The following is a 17,728-nucleotide window of genomic DNA, read 5'->3' as shown; positions in this document are numbered from 1 at the left end:
GTTCATAATTGATTTGAGGGAGGTGAACAAGATCGTGATACCTCAGTACCCGGTGGTTTCCGATATCACGACGTTGCTTACCTTGGTCCCGCCTACGGCGACCATGTTTTCAGTGATTGATTTGAAGAATGCCTTCTTCTCTATTCCCATTCACCCCGATAGCCGATTTCTTTTTGGGTTCACATTAAACAATAGATCTTATCGTTTTTGTAGAATTCCCCAAGGCTATACAGAAAGCCCTAGTATTTACAGTCAGGCTTTGAAACGACAGTTGGATTCCTTTGTTTTACTCGAGGGGGTCGCCCTCATTCAATATGTCGATGACATCTTGTTGGCGGCTGACACCCTGGAGTTGTGTGAGAAGAGCACGTTATCCCTACTTTCTTTTTTAGCATCCCACAATCATAAGGTATCTAGGAAGAAATTGCAATTCTGTAGACCAAAGGTGACTTATTTAGGTCACCTTTTGTCTAAGGAGGGGCGTGCACTCACACCAGATCGTATCCAAGTAATTTTGGACACACCGAGACCATCCACGCAGAAGGATGTGCGTGCATTTTTGGGTCTTGTTTCTTTTTGTAGACAGTGGATACTGGGGTTTTCACACATAGCTAAGCCATTGCTAGCTCTCTTGACAAAAGACACACCTATCCCAATCCCTTGGTCAGATGAGTGTGATGCGGCTTTTCAGCAACTACGACGGGCCCTTTGTTCAGCACCAGTGTTAGGGACCCCTGATTATGCAAAACCCTTTTCGTTGTATGTGCATGAGAAAGATGGATGTGCATTGTCAGTTTTAGTGCAGATGCACGGCAACAAGCAGCGCCCTTGTGCATACTTTTCGGCTGTGCTTGATCCTGTCGCCCGAGCATTACCAGGGTGTTTTCGCTCGGTTGCGGCGACAGCTGTGTCAATACGCCAAAGTGAAGGAATTGTGTTATCCCATAAGCTGTTGGTGTTAGTCCCCCATGCTGTCGATGCCCTGCTTAATCAAACAAAGACGCAGCATTTGACCAGTGCCCGTTTAACGGGATATGAGCTGACGCTTTTGGCTCCTCATATTACGTTGAAAAGGTGCGTGACATTAAATCCGGCCACATTGTTGCCATACCCCGAGACCCAGCCTGAGGCGCAGAAAGCGCATGATTGTATTCTTGTGACTGAGGAACAAACAAAGGGTCGTATTGATCTCCAGGATACGCCCTTTTCAGATGTAGATGGAGAGTTGTGGGTAGACGGATCATGCCTGAAGCTACCAGATGGTACGACTTCAGCAGCGTATGCAATTACCACATTACACACGATAGTGGAGACAGCACACATACCACAGAAATCAGCTCAAGCAGCGGAACTGATAGCATTAACACGAGCATGTGAGCTCAGTACAGGATTATGTGTGAATGTTTATACAGATAGCCGCTATGCCTTCGGAGTAGCGCATGACTTCGGCCTACTCTGGAAGGAGAGAGGGTTTTTAACGTCACATGGAGTACAGATAATGCATGGAGAGTTAGTTCATAATCTTTTAACTGCATTGACATACCCAAAGAAAATTGCTATCGTTAAGTTTAGCGCCCATAGGAAAGTGGTTGATAAAGTTGGGGAAGGGAATGCGTTAGCGGGTCGAGTAGCACGGGAGACTGCGATGCAGCCCGGTACTACTGCCATGTATGTAGTGAAATCACAGGTGGAGAGATGGCGTGATGCGAAGGAGGAAGTGCGAGAAATGCAAAGGACCGCTTCTGATAAAGAGCGGGAGAAATGGGCTAGCGAGGGAGAGTTGGATGATGAGGGTTGTTGGAGAAATAAACAGATGGATAGATGGAAGTTACCCACGGCTTTCGTACAACCTATGGTTCAGATGGCACATGGGCTAGCACATGTTGGAGCTTCCGCAATTGTGAAATTGCTTACCCAAGTCTGGGAGCATCCAGAGATTGCTAGCACGGCAAAGAGGGTGGTGCAGACTTGTATGATCTGTCTGAAGTATAACCCAGGAAAGGGTACTCGAACTCCAGCAGGAGGATTTGCGACACCCACTGCACCCTTTGAGGTTCTGCAGATGGATTACATCCAGCTTGAGCACTGTAACAATTTGAAGTATGTTCTAGTAGTGGTTTGCGCTTTCAGTAAATGGGTTGAGGCGTACCCTACGAAAGACAATACTGCAATGACCACGGCGAAGCTACTGCTAAAAGAGTTTTTCCCTCGATACGGCGTCTGTAGACTTCTGTGGAGTGATAATGGCCCTCACTTTGTAGCGGATGTTATAAAGTATGTCTTGAAGGGCCTAGGCATCACCCAGAAGTTCCACGCCGTGTTTCACCCCCAGTCTGCAGGACTAGTCGAGAAGTATAATGGTACACTGAAGCTTAAGATCGCCAAAATCCAAGCTTCAACGTCTTTGACTTGGCCAGACGCCCTGCCACTGGCGTTATTGTCAATTAGGTCAGTGCCACACTCTCGAACCGGCCTTACGCCGTACGAAATAGTATTCGGACGCCCAATGAACATTTGGGGTCCACCAAGGTCTAAGGCTGTGTATGATGTACCTTGTGTAATGATGAGCGATTATCTGGCACAGTTAACGGATAACTTGGTTTCTATTCATCAACAGGTCCGAGAGGCGCTCCCTGATCGGTCTACCGGCGAAGGACATGGTCTCCGGCCTGGAGATCATGTTATGGTGAAAGTCTTCGACAGAACGAACAGTTTGGAGCCGAGATGGGTAGGACCTGAGCAAGTCCTCCTTGCAACGAGGACGGCTGTGCGAGTCTCGAATAGGAAGAATTGGATCCATTCCTTGCACTGTCGAAAGGTACCGCCCGGATTGGTGGAGTCTGCCGTGCTGACCGATCAACGAGAAATCCTAGCAGCAGAGACAGGCCGTGCTGCGAAGCCGAATGACACTGAGGAGCTCTTTCCGGACCACACGACTTCTGGAGGAAGGCGATATCATCTTCGACCAAGGAAGTAAGGTTTCCAGTACCGGGACATACTGTCAGAACGGCCCTTGGGTTAGTGAAACGGAGAGCCGATGAGGCAAGGGGGGGGGATCAGCCCTGCATTAGTGTAGCGACACCCGTCTTGGCCCGCTGGTGAAGAAATCAACCGCTGCCCAAGGGGAAGAGTTCTGACAGACCTTTTTAGTTTCAGGAAGATATCAGGGTATTGTTTCTTTTGACATGGAGAAGAAGAAAATCCTTTGTGCGTTGGGGTTCATGCTAACAGTAGCTATTGTTGGAATAACAACATGGTTTGTAGAGGAGGTAACTCCTGCTCGGAAAATACTTGTGTTGACAACTCCGGTGCCTGAGGAGCACTACTTTTATACATTACCGTATCAAGAGTTGAAGCATCGACAATCTTACTTGAACAACACTTTCATCCAGATGCTGCATCATACCCACGTTGCTACGAATGCTACGAACTGTTGGATATGTGGGATGATGCCAGCCCATCAGAAGAAAGGAGGAACGCCATTTATACCACTTCCTTTCTCTCATAATGGCTCTTGTAGAGCATGGTATACTTTGCTTTTTGCCACTCGGAAACCGACAGTGGGACGATTGCTTTTCAGACTTAATAGAGAATGCCATCAAGACAAGAATGGGTATCCACAAGCGAATGGGACAATTTGGGAATGGGAAGAGTACCGACCGGACAATGAATCCATTCCCTATATCTTCACGAACACCAGAGACACTGTGGGGAAGGACAAATTCGTGATCCAAGTGGCACAAGCTCAAGCGGACCTGTGTGTCCAGAGTGTGGGTTTTATCCCTGTTGGTGTCAGTGATTGCATAACTGTACTGAATATTGACGGGTTGAACAACAGTACCTTCCTAGCGTCCCATAATACTTACTTTGTATGTGGAAATAAAGGTTATTACCGTTTGCCGGCTGGGTGGTCTGGGGTATGCTATGTATCATTCCTATTACCTCCTGTATTTCTAGCACCCGCGTCATATCATAAGGATTTGAAATTGTTGAATAATGTGACTGTAAATAGGTATAAACGTACTCTATCAATTGATGATGTGGATCAAACTGATACCAGCTTGCAACAGTATATTGATTTTAACTTAGGACTGTTTTTCTTTGTTGGAGCCGCCTTGAATAGTAGGAAGATCCGAAGATTAACAAGAGTGGTAGAAGCTGTGACAAATCAGACTGCTGCTGCTCTTGGGAATCTTACGGAAGAGTTACAAATAACTAGGATTGTTGCATTGCAGAATCGTATGGTATTAGATGTAATGCTAGCTGATCGAGGTGGAGCTTGTAAAATTATTGGAAGTAGCTGCTGTCTGTTCATCCCTGATCATACGCCATCCGTTTATAACGCCATTAACAAGCTGCATAAAATAGCAGCTGAAATCCACACAGAAAACGGCACCTGGTCCTTTTCTGGATGGTTTTGGGCGTTGGTTACTGCCTGGGGATGGAAGGTCTTAACTGGTCTCTGTATTATTATAGCAATTCTGTTCTTTTTCTGTATGTGTGTTCAATGTTGACCATTGTGCTGTTCTGTATGCATTTCATTCTGCATTCCAGATAAGAAAACTATTGCCGATGTTGCTCACCAGAAGAGTCTAGCTAAAGAGGTTAAAGGAATGATGATAATTGACATATATGATGATTATTCTTGGAAACCGGATGTCTTCAGTAAATGCTGAAAGGGTCGTCTGTTGTAAATTGAAACAGAATGTGATTAAGCATTTACTGAAAACATTAATGCTTTCCCTTTAGATCATGTTTTCTTCGTTATGTTGACCGAAGTCCGGACTCCATTTTGTATTATCATGCTGCCACGTGTTCGCCACGAGGCGAGTCCGACCTCTGTGTTAGTTGCTCTGTAATCTGCCTAGTAACAGTTTATAAATAGCTCTCTCTTGTCCATCTGGCGCATGCCCAGACTTGACCACATCTGTTATAATTAGCCTTGCTTGACCATGTGTTTTCGCGGGCTCAAGGAGTGTGTTGGCTCCGCCCATGTATTGATTCAGTATTGAGAATGACCATAAATGGTAATGTTCTTCGGCCTCATGTTGTATCCACCCACTTATGAGCCCCTCTGTTGTGTATAAAAGGGGACTGTATACGAATGTTCTGTGTGCTACTCCATGCAATACTGAAGAGTGTTGTGTGGATTGTAGGACCACCCTTAAGGGTTAATAAACGCTGTTTTTGTACTTTGCAGTTTCCGTGCCAACTTCCTTATAGATTCCGTCACAGGAGAGCGAACCCTTGTGTCTTGCGGGCCTAGCTGGGGCCTGTATTCGTCACAACTGCGAAACAGACTGATGAGATATAAGGGGGAGATTATTGGTTAAATAGCCAAGTCTTTATAGATCTTCGAAAACAGGAGTAGTTGGTTTCTGAGCGAATAGTGAGTGGCAATGAGTTCCAGAGGGAAGGACCTAGGTAGGAAAAGGATCTACCACCCATTCTGGCAAGACGAAAGCGAGGGATCGTGAACTTCTCTTGCGTAGAGGAGCGGAGGTGGCGTGTTGGAATGTAAGGGCTCACAAGAGAGCGCAGATAGGGAGGCGCCAAGCCTTGTCTTATCTTAAACATAAAACTTAATGCTTTAAATTTTATGTGATTAGTCACTCTGAGCCAGTGCAGATCACGAATGTAGCCAGAAATGTGAGAATTTTTTGGAATTTTGCATAGAAGTCTGACTGCAGCATTCTGCACAAGCTGCAACCTGCAAATGACATTCTTATTTGCACCAAGTAATAGGATGTTGCCGTAGTCCAGCCTTGAGGTTATGAGGGCATGGATCACGGTTTTTTGGGTAGTGGGGGGTAGCATCCAGATGATTTTGCGCAGCCATTTCAAGATGGCAAAGCATGTTGCTGCGACCCTGACGACCTGTTGGTGCCAAGACAGAGCGTCATCAATATAGACGCCTAGGTTACGCACATGACTAAAGGGTATCGGTGGGATGCCCATCTCAGTAGGCCAATGAGAGGGACCCCAAAGATCTTTCTCCTTACCAAGTATTAGAACCTCTGTTTTGTCACCATTAAGTTTAAGGTGATGCTTGGCCATCCATGCAGCGATATTTGTCAGGCCAAGTTGGAGGTTAGATGTTGAGTGATAATCAGAAGAAGAGAGGGAAAAAATGATTTGTGAGTCGTCAGCATAGGAAAAAAGAGTGAGGCCAGCTTGATCGGCTATACCAGCAAGAGGTCTTACATACAGATTAAAAAGCAGGGGACTGAGTATTGAACCTTGAGGCACTCCATGAGGGAAGGAGTGAATGTTGGACTTGTGAGTGGCTGAGAACATTTGGAAAGTACGACCACTCAGAAAAGAGACAATCCAATCAAGAGCAGAGCCCACTAGGCCCAGGGATCTTAAGGTTTTAATGAGAGTAGAATGGAGTATGGTGTCGAACGCTGCGCTGAGGTCGAGCAAAACAAGCGCCACAGTTTCTCCACAGTCAAGATGATGGCGGGTCTTCTGTGTGACGCCTAGGAGAGTGGTTTCCGTGGAGAAATTGGGCCTAAAGCCAGATTGTGAAGAGTGAAAGATGTTATTCTGTTCGACGAAATGGGTGAAGTGAGAATGAATGTGTTTCTCTAAAATCTTGGAGAAAATAGGTAAAAGTGAAATCGGACGGTAGTTGGACAAAATGAGTGGGTCAGCAGAAGACTTTTTCAATAAAGGAGTCACCATAGCATGCTTCCAGAGAGTAGGAACTACGGATTCGCTGAGAGATGCATTAAGAGCATTTAGGACAATATGCATGTGGGGGGACTCTAACTGTTTAAGGATAGAGGGCGGTAAAGGGTCGTTAGGTGAACCTGATTTTATTTTTGTTAGAATTAGATTAAAGGAATCCATATTAAGAACAGGTCAATGCTCACTTAAGCGTGGTGTATGAGGTGACATGGTGATCTGGGGGACCGTGTTTGGCTCGCTCCCCCTAGGATATGCTTCCTGGTTACACCCCCATGTGTTCTTTCACTAGTCAGGGAGAAGGAGGATGGGGGTGATCAACCTTGCGTTTTGTTGCCCTTTGGGTAGTTCCCACTGTCCGCTGTGTCCCATGGGACATAGAGTGTGTAGTTGTCCAATTGGAGGCCCCAGGAAGCATCACACATCGTCACAGCAGCAAGCATGCCCTTGGTCTGCAAGGAGTGCAACCCACTGTGTAGTGTAGTTCCTATATCCCTGATAGGCTCTGTGCATTGGAATAACATACACTATAGCTTTAACATAGGACTAAGGTCAGTATGTCTCTATGGAGTATGATAAACTTAATTACTTGTGTGTGCCAGCTAAATCAGAGGTCACTAGAAACTTCTCGAATATACAAGAAGGGATTAGTCTCTGACAACCACATAAACATGACAACTTTATTACCCTTTAGATTCTGAACAGTCTCAGAATCGTGGAAACAATAGATAACAGTTTCACTCAGTCAATCATGCATGCTTCGTTTCTACGGAGTTGCACAGAAATAGAGAGACGGGCCTTTCAATAAAAGGGTTTATTGAACAGTCTTATATCTCATGCAAGAGATATGAGTTGCTACAATCGTAAGACAGACAATATGTACAAGGTTAGCAGTAAGATAAAATAATACTGCAATAGCATGGTTTGTAGCTATTACATATATTAATCAAAATACATACCTAAATAACATAATGCTAAAATGTGATACTCATGTGATGCTTCTAAATTGTTCTACCTCAGTGTACCTAACCTAAGTGCAGTACGAGGTTTGAAGTACAGCTAGTTATATTTTAGTTTAGCCAAGAGTTGCCAAACGTTTCTCTAAGTTCTAGTCAGCTCCATACCTGAGAATGAGAGCGGTTGAGTCTCTTTTCTGGACTCGATAGTCTAACCCCCGCAAGGGAAGTCAGAGAGCACTGGAGCTGGATTCTCTGCGAGGAGGATGGCAGCGTCAGGTCAGTGTGTCAGGCTGGAACTCGATTTCCTTCCGAACTTGCCGTGGTGAACCGCGTAGTCTGGGTTGGATCGAATTCTCCGGGAACCGCAATTTTCAAGGGCAAGTACTGGTAAATTTATACCTTGAAGGTGTCCAGGAATGCGAGTATTGACGTAAATGTCGGCAAGAGGAACGTCATAAATGAACCCCTAAGGAATAGATGTTTATGCATACCTAATGAGTTCTTGGAGAAATCAATATTCAAGCTGAGGGAAATTCCTAAAGGCTTAAGTGTCTGATTTTCCAAGAATTTGTTGTGACGTGGATGGGATGATGTAGGTTGACATGCCTGTATTTAGTTTGTATGGAAAATGTCTAAATAAGGCCCGGATTTCTATGTCCAAATAAGGGCAATGTGAATTGTACCTATATAAGGGAATACATCGGGAAACCTATATACGGAATCTAAATCTGCACACAACAGCTGATGATTCAGGGCTAGTGCACTGCTGCTGTGAAAGAAGGAAGGATGCAAAAAGAACAATTGATTGACAGAATGCAGAACAATGACATACATTCACCCTAGTACAGAGATCTGGGCCTAAATCTCTGGCACCTTTGAACAGCTTCACTGGTTGCCAGTGAAGAAAAGAACTAAATGTAAAGCTCTTTGCATCGCGTATAAGGCAATTCACCTCCAAGGTCCTGCCTTTTTAAAGGATGCTTTTTGCCCTTACAATCCAGTCAGATCCCTTCGATCTTCTACTGCTGGTCCTATGCAGATCCCTAGGACTAAGAAGGTCTCATGGGGCGACAGGTCCTTTATAGTGACCACTACTAAACTATGGAACAGTCTTCCACGCTGCATCAAAACTTCTACCTCCCTTCTCTCTTTCCGCAAACAGATAAAAACTTGGCTGTTCAAACAATAACTACTCATGGACATCTTTAGTGAACACTCAGCGCCAAGACACTCTTGGGTATTCGTGCGCTTAACACATTTTCTAAAATAAATAAATAAATAAATTTAATAAAATAACCTTACCTTTAGGTGCTAAATAGCATATAACAAATTCAGAAAAGTGAACTCTGAAAAATATCAGGCAATGAGAGAGGTGATGATTTTGGGGTGACCCCTAACCTTTTGGGAGGGCAAGCAGATGCCTTAAACACAAAGAGCATATCATGCTAAATGATTCGGTGGTGGTCCCATCCTCCTAGGACCACCGCAAGCAAAGTTATGGGCAAAAAAACCATGCTAACAAAAGGCCCAGCAAAGTATTATGGGGCGAGATTCTAGAGTGCAGTGAATATTATAGTATTAGCTCTCAGCTGAGCCTGAGAGCCTGCCCCTTGAGGAATGTTTTGATATTGGATACTATAATATTCAAATTCAAATATTGGGCAAAAATACAATGCCAACCAAAGGCCCGGCAATGCATTATGAGACTCTGTGCATTTTATCTGTGAGAAACATTGAAACTTGACTGACTCCTCAAGCGTATCCAAACAACAATAGATGACGATAATACTAATCAGCTCTGAGTTTTCTTGTCAACGTTGGTGCATGCATAGTTGTCACCATTCTCTGCTATACACCATCACTCCTTTGAGCATGCAGTGGCCCCAAGAAGAATACTTTTTTAAGAACTTGGTCACAGAATGCACCATCGTTAGAGGCAGATAAGAATGTCACAGGGAGGTGATTTTTACCCTTTTTCACAAATCACATATTCTGTTTCTATAATCTGTTTTTAACTTCACTCAAATGCACGGTTTTAACCCCTATAGATCCCCTAAACACAACGGAACCTCTAGCACCCTTGTTGATTTTATTGTAAACAAGTTAAACATATATATTACAGGACATTAAGATTGTAATGAAAAATTGACATAAGTGCACGTAACAATTGAAATGTCATTAATTGTGTGTCCAATGCAGTGAAAGTTGAGACGGTGGACCTGACGAAGGCAACTTGCTGAAACGCGCGTAGTTCCATCTACCGCCGACCCTCCTTTCTGTGCATATATGATCTGGAGCCTGTTCTAAATATATGAGAAAACATATTGTATCATTAGAGAACAGTATCATTATGTTCTAATCTCTTATCTATCTGACTATGTCTTATAGAGCGGAATATGTGTTGAGGCATTGTGATTGTAAAATGTTCTGAAATATATATTTTTGATATTCTGGAAAAAAATGATAAAATATTATGCAAAACAATATAAAAATATATTTTTTGATAATAGGTAAGCACTATGTCGTTTGATTGGGTGTAAGATGTCCTGTCATAATTTTAAACATTCATGCTTGTGATTAGCTTGTCCTTTTCCCCTTGCCCAATCTGGGATGTACCTAAGTACTTATCATAACCAATTTAGGGGAGAAAGAAGAGAGACTGGGGAACTAATTAGCAGAATACCAGTCAGACTAGTGAGCATAGCACCAGGCAAAGAGTGGGGGTAACCATAAAGGCAGATCCTGCTTTCCTACAGCATTTATAAAGGCGAACCACCTGTCAATACAATAAACAAACTTCCACCACATTTGCATAGGATAATTAGGATGTTAAGTAAAACCGACCAAAAGAGACCATGTGGCAATATCAATACTTAAGGGCCCAATGAACAAAAGAAAGAGGATGGGGTAGAGTGCCCTTAAATCAAATCTGAGTAACTTCAACATCAGCGCCTAAGGGTGTTAAGCAGCCGGACCAGCAGCTGGAGTGTAAAGATGGAAAGAATCATCATTTGCATCCACTGTAGGAAACATAACCCAAATGTAAAATACTTTGTTATGGTATGATTCCAGAACTTTCCACCACAGAAATGTGAGGAAGATGTGTTTTTTTGGACACATTTTGAGGTTTGCAAGGGATTCTGGGTAACAGAACCTGGTGAGAGCCTGACAAGTCAACCCATGCTGGATTCCCCTGGGTGTCTACTTTTCAAAAATGTGTAGGTTTGCTAGGTTTCCCTAGGTGCTGGCAGATCTAGGGTTTGTCTTGGTCGAAAAACAGGCTCCAAAACCGGATTGGAGGAGTGTAAGAAATTAGAGGATTCAAAAAACTGTAAATTGTAAAAATTGAAAATGTATGTGCTTTTCCAAAATGTTTGAAATAGATCGGAAGTAAAGAAATTGGTCTGAAATTGGAAGACTGGGCAGGATCTGCATTAGCCTTTTTCAGGAGCTGGAGGACATAGCGTGTTTCCACTCAGATGGAACAATAGCTTCCTTCAATGAAGCATTAAGTAGCTCCATGATTAACATGAGAGATGGTAATTCAAGCTGCTGTAGCACAGTCGTAGGCAGAAGATCGCAGGGAGAGCCTGATGTAATGCTACCTAGGATCTTCTTAAATGAATGAATGTCTAGGAGTGACCAAGATTCCAGTTTATTAGAGGGTTCAGCCATACAAGTAAACCCAGATGTGAAGGCTAACTCAGTAAAGTCAACTGACAGAGTATTGCATAATGTAAAGTGAATTTGCTTCACTTTGTTCAGGAAAAAATTAGCAAGGTTCTCACATTGCAGCACATCAGTGATTGGGGCGTGGGCTAAGTATCAGAACCAGACAACTTTTTGACCATTGTAAACAGGGTGCGGAAACAGTACTGTGCATTGAAATAGTAGATGAAAGAAAATCCGAGCGAGCTGATTTACATAGGGCTTGGTAATCTTTTAAGGCCTTTTTTATTTAAGTTTGGAGTCTGCTGCATAATTCCTCCTCCAGGGCTTTACATTTAGTTTTTTCAGTTTTTAATTTCTCTGTAAACCAAGGGGCAGGGAGACGGTGATTATAAGACCTTTTAACTAAAGGTGGAAGACAGTCATTAATAGCTTTAAGAATCCAACTTTGGATTATGCCCCGTGACGTGGTCGACATTTTTATGAATGGTGGGGACACTATTTTACAGAAGTTTATTAAAAAGTTCCATATCTAATTTTCCCCGATTCCTACATTTTTCGTGAGTTCCAGAGACAGCTGTAGGCAAGTTCATCGGAATTGTGAAACAAAATTGACTGCAAAATGATCTGACCAGCAAACGGGAAGAACAGGCAGACACAGAATGTTAGGGAAGCTGGAAAAGATGGGATCCAGTAAGTGGCCTGCCATGTGATTAGCACCGGTTTTGCAGAGCACCAAATTCAGCGATCAGCGTACTGCTGATTGTGCATTCAGGGTTATCAACCTGAAGATTAATGTCACACCGAATGGTAAAGTTGGCTGCTTAAAGAAGGTAAGGAGTATTTAAGTCAGAGAATGATGAGGCCCAGGGGCCTGATGACCCAGGAGGATGGTAGATAATTATACCCCACAAAAATAAATAGAGGGGTCAAGGCAAGTTTGAAAAATGCTGCCAGGAGATAGTAATAGTTAGGAACTAGTTTAAAAAATGTTTTGGGGGCGTGCCTATAACTTTGGCATGTTTGACCAATCTTCATGATTTTTCCCAACAAAGTGTCAAAGTAGGTTCTGTGTGATGGAAAGTTTGGGGGTGATCCGTGATGTGGGAGCCGAGAAATTGGCCCACAAAAAAAGGGTGCCTTTGTTATGTTCATTTCCATAGAAACCAGTTGTTAAACCTACAACCTGAACCACTGGATAAAATTACACCAAATTTGGCAGAAAGGTGAATGTTGTTATGAAGATTGTGCTTTTTGTTATTTATTGTAAATCCATCCAGTAGTTTTGAGAAATTTAAGCTGCAAATTACAGATACATCTCTGGCTGTGGATATTTCGCAGTGGTTTTGTGATGAATCGCAAATGTGCGTGCCAACGGGAATGCTCTGATTGGATGAATGCAACATCAACAGAAAGGTGTGTCCTCCATTTTATGATTTGTGAATGGTTCCCGGGGCTGAACATTTGTTTAAAAACTAAAATGAGGGGTCAGGGTGGAGATATACTGATGCCATTCTTGATTAATGGGTGTGATAGTGGCACAAGTAATGTTTTCAGAATTGATTTCTTTAATCGCACGTGCTATATGCAACGATGCTGCTGCCTCCAATGCAGACCGCCTGTGTACCATTGTGGGGACATCACAAAAGCATCATGAATATTAGTAATAATATAATAATATATATATATGAGATGAAGTCGTCCAACAGGCACACTGGTACACCGGCAAAAAGGACGAAGCGAACCCGCATATATTTGTGCATACTCATGGGTCACTGTTACACACTGTTACACACTCAAGTATGCACTGACAAACCACTCAGACACTTATTAACATACCCACTCAGATACTCATGCACTCACTCACATATCCATCCAGGTACTTTTACGCACCCAATTACAGACTCATGCAGAGAGTGACGTACCCTTGTACAGGCCCACTCAGAGACTCATGCACATACTTAGAGACTAGTCATAGACCCATATATACATTCTCACCCATTCTTAGACACTCTTACACCCACTCAGAACCATTTAGGGACTAATATACCAATTCACAGAATTACTCACATACTCATGCACCCACTTACAGACTTAATTGGAGAGTCATGCACCTTTGTACACACCCACTCAGAGATGCAAGCACCTACTTAGAGACACACTCATAGACTCATCTGTAAAGTGTGATACCCACTTAGAGACTTTTACACCCACTCACAGAACTACCTGGGTATTCATGTACCCATTCACTGACCCACCCGGGTTCTCAGATATCCACTCACAGACCCACTCAGGTACTCATGCGCTCACTTTAATACTCACTGAGAGAGTCCCACACCCATGTATAGACCCACTCAGAGACTCAAATCTACTTACAGATCCAATCACACACTCATGTATGCACTCACAGACCCACATAGACACTCATACACTCACTTACAGATCCACTCAGACACTCATACACCCACCTACTCACCAATACAGTCACTCCCACAATCAGTTACAGAAGCTCTCAGAGACTTATGGACTCAACACTTACTCATACACTCAGAAACTCAGACACCCACTCACAAAAATGCTACATGTACCCACTCAAGGCTCATGTATTCACCCACTGACTGACCCAGAAACTCAGATATCAATGTATGTACCCATTCACTCACCCACTGAGAGACTTATGCTCTCACTTACAGACCAATTGAGACACTCATACATCCACTCACGGAGTCACTCAGACACTAATAAACTCATTCACAGGCCCACTAAGGTACCTACATACCCATACATCCACTCATAGACCCACTTGGAGACTTATGCACTCATCAGTTATGCACTCAGTCTCATATACCCACTCACATTTGCATTCTGAGACCCACACACCCACTGACAGAACAACTCAGACACTCATGCTGTCAGTCATAGACACACTGGGAGACTCATGCATTCAGTCACAGATCTACTCATGCACCCACTCATTCACTAACTAAGACAGCCACTTAGAGACTCATGTAAGCACTCACAGATCCAGTCAGACAGTAATATATTTACCTATAAATGGACAAAGACACTCATGTACCTACTCACAGATTGAGTGAGAGACTTACACACACAAACACAAGCCCACTGTGACACTGATGTATCCACTCATTGATTTACTGTGGCAATCATGCATTTTGGTACAGAAGTTTTGATAGACTGATGCAACATCTCACAGATCCCCTCAAATGCTTATACAGTGAATGAGAGACTTAGGGGATGATTTCAATGCAGTTAGAAACAGCTCTTACAATTGGCCGGAGCCATTCCATCTGCAACGTAATATGCCAGCTGGATTCCTTTCTGACTGCCTCATTGCTATGGAGGTGGTCCGAAAGGAATCTGAACGGTCATTCTGAAGGTCTCAGAGAGCCCGTTCGCAAATTGGAGTACAGACAGTAATCCCTAGGGTGGCTCTTTCTGCACTAGAGATTATGATGTCAGGTTTCGGCAGCCTTTCTTTGCCATCCTTTCTGACACAGAAAGGCTGTCCAAACTCAACTTTAGGGGCCCCAGCAGGGCCCCCTTGGTTGCACGCTCTCCTGTTTGAGGCCACAGGGGCACCCTATAGATCCTTGCATCCTGTAGCAGGCACCTTGAGTTGCCTGCCACCGGGTGCAGGGATGAACTGCCCCTCCTATTTTACAATGGGAGTGTGCATTCCAGCCGAAATCAAGGCATGAAACACGTCGACCTATAGACCACTTTCACTTTTCAGCCCTCACATTGAGCTGCAGCAGATTTAATTTTCCTTGTCAGCCACAACTCTCATAGTCGGTTATAATCACAGCATCAGTATCAAGAGAATAACGATCTTCGGACACTCATAGCTATTTTTAGACACACTTTCACTATGCATAACTATATATAACCTACTGGCGGTCACCATTAGGTAGTTATAGTTAGGACCTAGTTTCCATAGGAAAAGCGTTCTTTCATTTGCCAATAGCTTTGATGCCGTTTGACAAATCTTTGCGAAACTTTTAAGACTAATGGGTACTCCGGTCAGCTCATATCTTGGAAGTTTCCGGGTGATTTGTCAAGTGGGGTCGGAGAAAAAAGGGGGGTCCCAAAACATGTTTTCCCCATGCCAATTTCCATAGAAAACTTTAGACACAGCTACAGTCCGAACGCTGAACGGAATTACACCAAACTGGCAAAGAGGTAGCTCTTGGTTCAGAAAGCTACTTTTTTTAAATGGTGTAAATCTGTTCAGTAGTTTCAGAGAAATTCAAAAATAAAGAAATTATATATCTGATCACCGAGGAGGAGTCGCAACTCCTCCTGAGCATGAGCTTCATTCTAATTGCCTGTCAACACTCCAAACCAGGAAGTGTTGGCAGTCATCTTGTGACTCGGTAACCGAGTCACAAGAAAACAGAAAAAAGAAGGTGAAAAATAAGAAAAGGGGGCACGGTAGAAATACACTGACCCCCAAGGCCTGCTCAGGGTTTTTTTTTACAAACCCTTAGAATAATGCATTTACACAATAAGATAGAAAAGTGATTTTATAAACAAACTCAATCTTCTGAGATGTTAATTACATGTTTTTGAAAGTCACAACAATTATTACTAAGCAATATAATTTTGTCATATTGAAATAGAACATGTTTTAATATATATTATTATTTAAGCTATATAAATCAAATTGTACGTTTTTGTTATATATCTATTAATAGGTAAGTAAGAAATAGTTTGTTTCACGTTCAGATTAGATGTCTGTCAAGTTAGTTTAGAATGTGTTTCCATTGAAGTCAATCTTGCACTTGTATTGCTTTAATGCATTCTGGAAGTGGTTGGAAAAAAAACTGCACACTAATCGTTAAACCTATATGTTATCTTGTAGTATATTATATCAAGATTTTATATGTGTATATAAGATGTGCTGCTTATGACTAATGTTTGTATTTGAATTGTGGGAGTTATAGTCATATTTGGTCCATTATAAAAGATGAATACAACACTCATTTTTGAAAGTGGGATTTATGCACTATAACTGTATATGAATTATGAATCTGAATGGATCTGTGTATGGAGGTTTATTGGTAGGGGTGTCTTATCACTTAAAACTGCTAAAGAACTTATTCATATTTCTTAAACCATATATAACTGAACAGCGAGGTAGGCTATAGCTAGGCCATAGAGCAGGGAGCTATTGGCTTAAAAAGTAAAAGATGCATCAGAAAATGTTTCAGTGAGCTATATGCACTCATATAAACCTATGTGCCCAATTATACATCCGGCCTACACCAAGACTCAAATCTGATCCACCTAAGTAGGAAAGCAGTCAGACACTGAAGCATCTAGTGTGATAGTTAGAGAGGCATGGAAAGATTCGCTCACACAGACAGCCACAGCTGATATGTAGTTTGTGATAAGGAAAGCAGTTACTTACACAGTTAAATAACCCAATATTCAATAGTACACCCAGGAGGCAATCTATGCAGGCCATTACAGACACATTCACATATCACCTAAAGAGAGGCAGAGATGTACTAATACATTTACATACATATGGAATCACAGCACTGGAAGTTAAACACTTATTCAGATGTCTGCTGAACAACTGATACTTTCAAGTTTAGTATGCAGAGAAATATCCCTTGCATTATGTCTCACACGTGTTATATCTGAGCTTGGGCAAGTAGATTTTCTGGTAGAGCTGTCTTATCACTTAGAAGTGCTACATAAGATGAAAACTGTCCTTGTACCACATTTGAGTACACAATGAGCTCATCTGTAGCTAGGCAACAGTGCAGGGAGCTATTACCTTAAAAATGAAGAAGGTGCACTTTGATGTTCCAGCTAAATATATGCATTCATAGAAACCTATGTGGCAAATTGTATATCCAGTGTACACCCACACTTAAATCTGAGATAGCATAGGGTAGAAAAGCAGACAGACACTGAAACACCTAGTGAGGTACTTAGAGAAGCACACAAAGATTGACTCACACAGACTGGCACAACTCGTGTGCATTTTGTGGTAAGAAATTCAGTTTCTTACAAACCTAAATAACCCAATATTTACTAGTTCACCCAGGAGCAAATCTATCCAGGCTCTTACAGAGACATTTAGACACTCACATACCACATAAAGAGAGGCAGTGATTTTGTGCATGATTTACATACACATGGAATCACAGTCCCAGATAAGAACTGAAACACTCATTGAGATATCTCCTAAACAACTGACACTTTCAAGTTTAACATGCAGACAAGTAGTGCTTGCATTATGTCTCACACCTGGCATACTTGAGCTTGGGCATGTAGTTTTACTGGTAGAGCTGTCTTATCACTTAAAAGTGTTACACAAGGTGTAATCTGTTGTTTTGCCAGATATACGTGAACTTTGAGGTCGGCTGTAGCTAGGC

Source organism: Triturus cristatus, chromosome 5_2, assembly GCF_964204655.1.
Source record: "Triturus cristatus chromosome 5_2, aTriCri1.1, whole genome shotgun sequence".
NCBI lineage: Eukaryota > Metazoa > Chordata > Amphibia > Caudata > Salamandridae > Triturus > Triturus cristatus.
This window is presented reverse-complemented; position numbering follows the sequence as displayed.